Below are 5,986 nucleotides of genomic sequence, written 5' to 3'. Positions count from 1 at the left end.
CGAGTGTTTCCACTCTGCACCTGAATCCCGTGGGCCTCCCACTTCCTAACCTTTGGTAGTATAGTGTAGCCCCAGCGATTCCCTAGGCCTATCCCGTGTTCGTGACAGTGGTCCTTATACCACTTACTTAGTATATGGTTTGCGTGGCCCCTAGGGCCTAACTGTATTACTTACCTGTGTGACTTAATGTATGCTTAAATAAGACTGTGTTGTACTTACCTCGAATCTCATAAAGAGTGCTGAGGGTCTGACTAGAATAAATACATTCTATTTTTAATATATATCTGTTGTGGTGTCCTTTCATTTGGTATTCAAGAGATTACATATGGTATAACAGCTGGCTTCACATGCCATTCAGAGTTCAGCCTTAGACTGCTCTTGTCCATGCTACCACTAGGATAGCTGGTCTATAAGGTTGACTTTACAACCAAACACCGTAAGGGTTGTTTGGACTGATACAAGGTGTGCACTAGAATTAGTGACATCATATATCAGGCCAACTTCTCACAGTCCTCTGAACAAAACCCTTGGCAAGGAGGAGGAAATTCCCAAAAGGCAAGGATGTACCCATTCTCCACAAGGTTTAAAGCCCAAAGGTCTGACATGACCAATTTCCAACCTTGTAGAAAGTGAGACAGCCGGTCCCCTACAGGACCCACATGATCCAGGATGGGGGATCTAGGGCTGCTTTCCTGCGGTACCAGAGGAGGAGAGATTGTGGGCAGAACCACGTTGGCGACCTTTGGCTCTACCTCTATAAAAACTTGTAGAGTGGATTCTGCTGCTGCTGAGGTTGACAGAAGCTGCGAAAGGAAAACCTTCCAAAGCCTCAATATTTCTTGTAGCCAAAACCTCTTGACTGGGTCTGCAATCCCAAGGATTTCGCTGTGGCTCTGCTATCCTTAAACCTTTGTAATGCCGAATCTGCTTTTTGGACCCCCCCCCCTCCCTCCCCAAAGAGCTTAGACCCGTCAAAGGGCAAATCAAAAAGAGTAGGCATCAGGGGAAAATCCAGGAGATCGAAGCCAAGCCTGCCTTCTTGTAGCTATGGAGGAGCCCATAACCCTGGCTATTGAGTCAGCTGTATCCAGGCCCGATTGAATAACCTATCTAGCCACAGCCTGAGCGTCTGACAGAACCTCTATAAAGGTTCCCATCTCATCAGGTAACTTGGGGGTCAACTGTTTTGCAGTGTCCATCAAAGCATGTATATAATGGCCCAACAGACAAGTAGCATTGGTCGATTTCAGTGCCATGCTAGAAGAGAAGACCTTTTTTGCTGACTGCTCCATCTTCTTTGGGTCCCTGTCAGCTGGGGCCTGAAAGCACCTAAAGATTGTTTGGAGCAGGATGCCTGCACCAAACAACTCTCTGGCGATGGATGAGAAGAGAGAAAATTTGGCTCCCCTGGTGCAGTCCTATATCTTCTAGCCACAGCCTTAGAAACAGCAGGCAAAGAGAGTGGTTTAAGCCAAACCTCATTAAAGGGTAACAGAGGCTCAACTGTGGAGGAAGGTGAACGCAAAATCTCAATCAGCAAATTTGCTTTATATGCAGCAGTAGGTAACTGTAAATCCAAAAGCTCTGCAGCTTTCCTTATTACCAAATGGTAGGGAGCTACCTCTTGAGGAGAAGCCCTTGTTGAAGAGAGTTCCCACTCAGGAGAGGTATCCAAACCACTTGCCTCCTGAATTCCCTCGAATTCATCCAGAGACTCTTATAATTCGCCCTCTACCACTACTTCTCTGCGATACTGCTCCTCTTCTAACAGCCTCTGTGCCTCTCTCCTTGAACGAATCCGCGGAGTCGTACGTGGCGCTGACTGCTCCGGAGCAGGCGTCGAAGGAGGCACGGGATCCGCACGAGGCAGAGAGGAAGGCTCACTAGACTGCGCCAAGATTCCATCAACTGCACCGGAAATTGCCATGACGGCGCCATCGGCATGAAGGGCGCCTGGGCATATTGCTGGTGCACTCCCAAGTTGAATGCCAGCGGAGCCACGGGACCAAAAGGTGCTCCGGATGGGAAAGCCGCCCTTGTAAACACTCCGTACATTGAATTTTAAAAATGCGACGGATCCGCACCTAGAGCCAGGAACTGTGGATATGGATTCGAGCCAGTATCCAAACAGGGAGTATCCGACATTGGAACGATCGGATCCACCGGTTCAAACTCAGGCACAGGAGAAGATGAACATCCTGAACCGGCTCGGCGTCTGAAGCCGATGAATCCCTCGGCGCCAGAGACTGCGCCGGAGTTCCTCTATGCGAAGGAGACTTCTCTTGAGTCGCACGAGGAGACGGAGAGAGCGAAGGAGATACAAAGTCCTTACAGCGATGTCGAGGGGCAGGCGAAGGCGACCTCGAAGCCTTGCCCCTCATCGAGCGGCGCCAAGATCCAGGTCTTTTTTCTTGGGCTTTCTAGACTTTGATGTAAGCGAAGTCGACCAATTCGACTTCTCGCTTACGCCCTCTTCCTTCGCCATGGCCAGAAACAACTTGGCTTGCCGTTCTTCAAGTACTTTAGGATTCATTTTCCAGCAACAGGAACAGTCCTCCACGTTGTGAACAGACGACAAGCACTATAAAGAATCTTCATGGGGGTCAGTGATGGACATGTGACCCCCACATTCCCTACAGGGCTTAAACCCAGACTTCCTTGACGATGACATCGCTACAGCAACAGTTAAAGCAGAAGGAACAAAGTAACTCCACAAAATAGAAAACTGTTACGCGTCTATGGCGTGGAAAAAAGGGAACTGAAGTCATCACGCCGACGAGGCTCTCTTATGGTTTCCGGTGATGTCATGAGGAGTCGCGAGCGGAGCAGACGTCCTCGTCGGCGCGGAGAGCTAGGAAAAAAAATACTGCGGAAAGCTGGTGCAGGGGATATTCATAAGGTGAGGAATCCACAGGCAGATGTATCCATCAGAAAAGGTCTCTTTGGAAGAGTCTTTCAATAAGATTTTATCTATTGCTTTTTACTCGTACTGCCTCGTTTCCCGAATTGACGATCTGACAATCTGCTTTACCCCCTTTTTACTTTCAATTATTATGAACTCAAACACTTTTAAGCTTTTCAATTTCTCGCCCAGAGTCTGGTTGCAATCCTCAGTGTTCAGTGACAAACAAGATTTAGCAGGTTAGGGTTCCTCGAAGTCTTCCTCTGCCCGGTTATAGTGCAGTAAACTCTCTATTCCACAGCTGTCTATGAGCCAAGAGAGACTCAGTTTCAGCCTTCTGTAGACAAAGTTGATTACAGTTCATACAGCAACTGCTGGCTACTGCTTCTCTATCAAGGACTTCAATTCTCAGATTATTCTTTGAATTGTATTTTTTTTACCATCTTTAGCCTTCGAAGAAGCTTTTCTTTCTCTTGAACCTTCACAAGTTTTCTCTTCTCCTTAAAGAGATCTCGGAGCTTAACATCAGTGCCCAAGGAAATATGTTGAGAATTCAACGAACTTAGGATTGTGGGCTAAAGGAAATCTGGTCTTGCTGGGGGAATTTTCAAAGCGGGAGAGTCAGCACATTTTTCAGCAATGCTTTCTTGAAGAGATGATGGGCACTTATTTAACAAAAACATCCTCAGAAGCTGTAGTGTCAGTTTCTTCAGAGTCCACTTTAAGACGCTTTGACAGAGTAGATAATGAACTAAACGAGTGGGGAGTTTTCTTCAGCAGTTCTCTTAAAGCTGCACTCATAGGCTGTTTAGCAGAGAGATTACTCTGCAAAGGAGCTGGAGTCACAACCACAGGGGAGTGCTGCAAACCGATGGAGATCCTGCGGATGGGCTTTCCATTGTAAAGCCGGATGGTCCCTCGCTCCATGTGGTTTTTGCTTCTGATGGTTGTATTCATTCTTTTAAGCCACTTCTGGAAAACAGTACTTCGCACATCCAGTCTCACAACGATCAAATTCAACCTGCTGTTAAGAAAATTGTGACTGCCCGAGCCGTTTGCTCAATTAACATTCCCCGAGCACTTTCAATCAAGTTGTGTAACAGTAGCACTTTATATCTTTATTAGCACTCCAACATCGGAACCTCCCTTAATTCGATGGAAAGCTCCTAAATGTGTGTACGCTTGCCTTACCTCACGGTGGAGGATCGGTATACAACCCGATTATGATTTCTTTGTTTAAAAATTAACAAATTAAACATAAATAATAAAAATCACCTTATTAAATCTGTTGTGGAGCCCAAGCAGAAATTTCTGAGAATAGCCTGGAGTACTACTTCTCAGCCTCATGCTGGGGACTTCTCTTTTTCAAATGTCATTTTATACAGGACAGCCGCCTGATACACACAGATGAAGATCTTTTTCCAGCTTTGTTACAACCATGACACTTCAAATTACTGACGTTCCAGACCATAAAATCAGATCAGCTGCCTAAAGAAACTTCTATAAAGCCTGCAAACAAGTATTCTCCTTCTGCTGACAGAAAAAGCAAGCATTGACAAAGCCAAAAACGTTCACCTTTGGGACCGATTGGGTTTGCCCGCGGTTTTTAGCCATGCTGCACAGCATTTTAACATCAAATTACCCCGAGAAACCTGCCATTATAATCGCAAATAAATCATTAAGGTTCCAATTTAATAACTGCAATCAAAAGTATACCGTGGGTTGGCAGAAGCAAGTGTGAATGCCAGTAGAATAGAGGGCTTACCCAAAGCCCCTCTGTGTATATAGGTATTTATTCATTAATTCCTTTCAATACAGGAGGCAGACAAAGTCGTCTTCAGACCAATGTGTTTGAATAAACCTTCTGTTAGCTTAAACCAGATGCATTAAAGGGAATGGGAGAGACAAAAAACAGCATTTTCACTGTCTACAAGAAGAAGAAAAAACACGTCAACCAGGGCTTCAGTTAATTTATTCCTAAATTTTGGGATGGTGCGCATAGATGTTTTGTCCAATTTGCAGAGGATATGATAGTATTTCACTTTCGTCAAATGTATAAATCACATTTTCTGCCACCTTAAGAGCAAACGGAACAATCTCTGTAACAATTCTTCTAAAAGAGACCAACAAAAGGACGTAGCAATTTACAAAGTGAGGGGCTGCCCCAAGATTTGGCAGGCCTGGGCAGATTGGGGCATGTCACTGAAACCGGTCCTCCCTCAACACCACCTGATTTATGACGAAGTCCGGTCATTCAAGGAGAAGGGTGGGTGGAACAACTCAATAACAAACTGATTCTGTTTTATGTGTCTTTTATAGTCTTTGGGCGGGATGGGTGAAGGTGAGCTGGTATGTGTTTTATTGTTGAACATTCTAGGTTACCGTTGTGCATCTCAACTTCAAAACCAATAAAATAGGTTTAAAAAAATAATTCCAACAATAAAATACGGATGGCCAGAATATGTTATGCACAGCTGGTTGTGCACAACTTTTATTTGAACTTGTGGTTTGGTTTTTTTACATTGCAACGGGGTGCAAAAGTCGTATATGCTAAGGCATGTCTTTTTTGCTTACATTTCTGGAATTTGTAGTTGCTTTGTAGGCTGAAGTTAGTTTCCTTCATGGATAAAGTGCCTGCACTTTCATAGAGGCAAACTTTGTGCATCATTAAAACGCACTGCAAAAAATAGTTTGCGAACTCTAATACATGGGATAAGCAAATACGACCAAACGTGCAAATAAACAGTACAGATACTACATATGTATCAGTTTTGAAAGCATACCTCTCCCCACAAGTAAACTATATCAGATTGTTTCAAGAAAAAGGTTTCCATAATGCATTTTGCATTCAATTATCTGAATCGCTGAAAAAGAATGGTACATTTTCTCCATTAGCCAGGTAATGTTTTTACGATTATTTTGACCAAACAAATTGTCTAAGTTCATGAGAGAAAACCCATGGCATATGAAAATAGCTCAGTTTGGTTGACAAAAAAAGATTTACACAGTGAACATTAAAATACACTGAAATTATAAAACATGAATAAATAACTGCACGGCAAATAAAGACAAGAACACTACACA

At 44.2% G+C, this 5,986-nt stretch overlaps 1 pseudogene; it reads right to left on the bottom strand.

Annotated features, from left to right (window-relative positions):
• Positions 1-3,142: 3,142 nt before the first annotated feature.
• LOC146785360 (swi5-dependent recombination DNA repair protein 1 homolog) lies at positions 3,143-3,801 on the bottom strand (annotated as a pseudogene).
• Positions 3,802-5,986: the final 2,185 nt, after the last annotated feature.

Source organism: Triturus cristatus, chromosome 11 (genome assembly GCF_964204655.1).
Source record: "Triturus cristatus chromosome 11, aTriCri1.1, whole genome shotgun sequence".
In the NCBI taxonomy this organism is placed as follows: Eukaryota; Metazoa; Chordata; class Amphibia; order Caudata; family Salamandridae; genus Triturus; species Triturus cristatus.
Note: the sequence above shows the minus strand (reverse complement) of the source record. Positions and strands in the feature narration are given on the sequence as shown.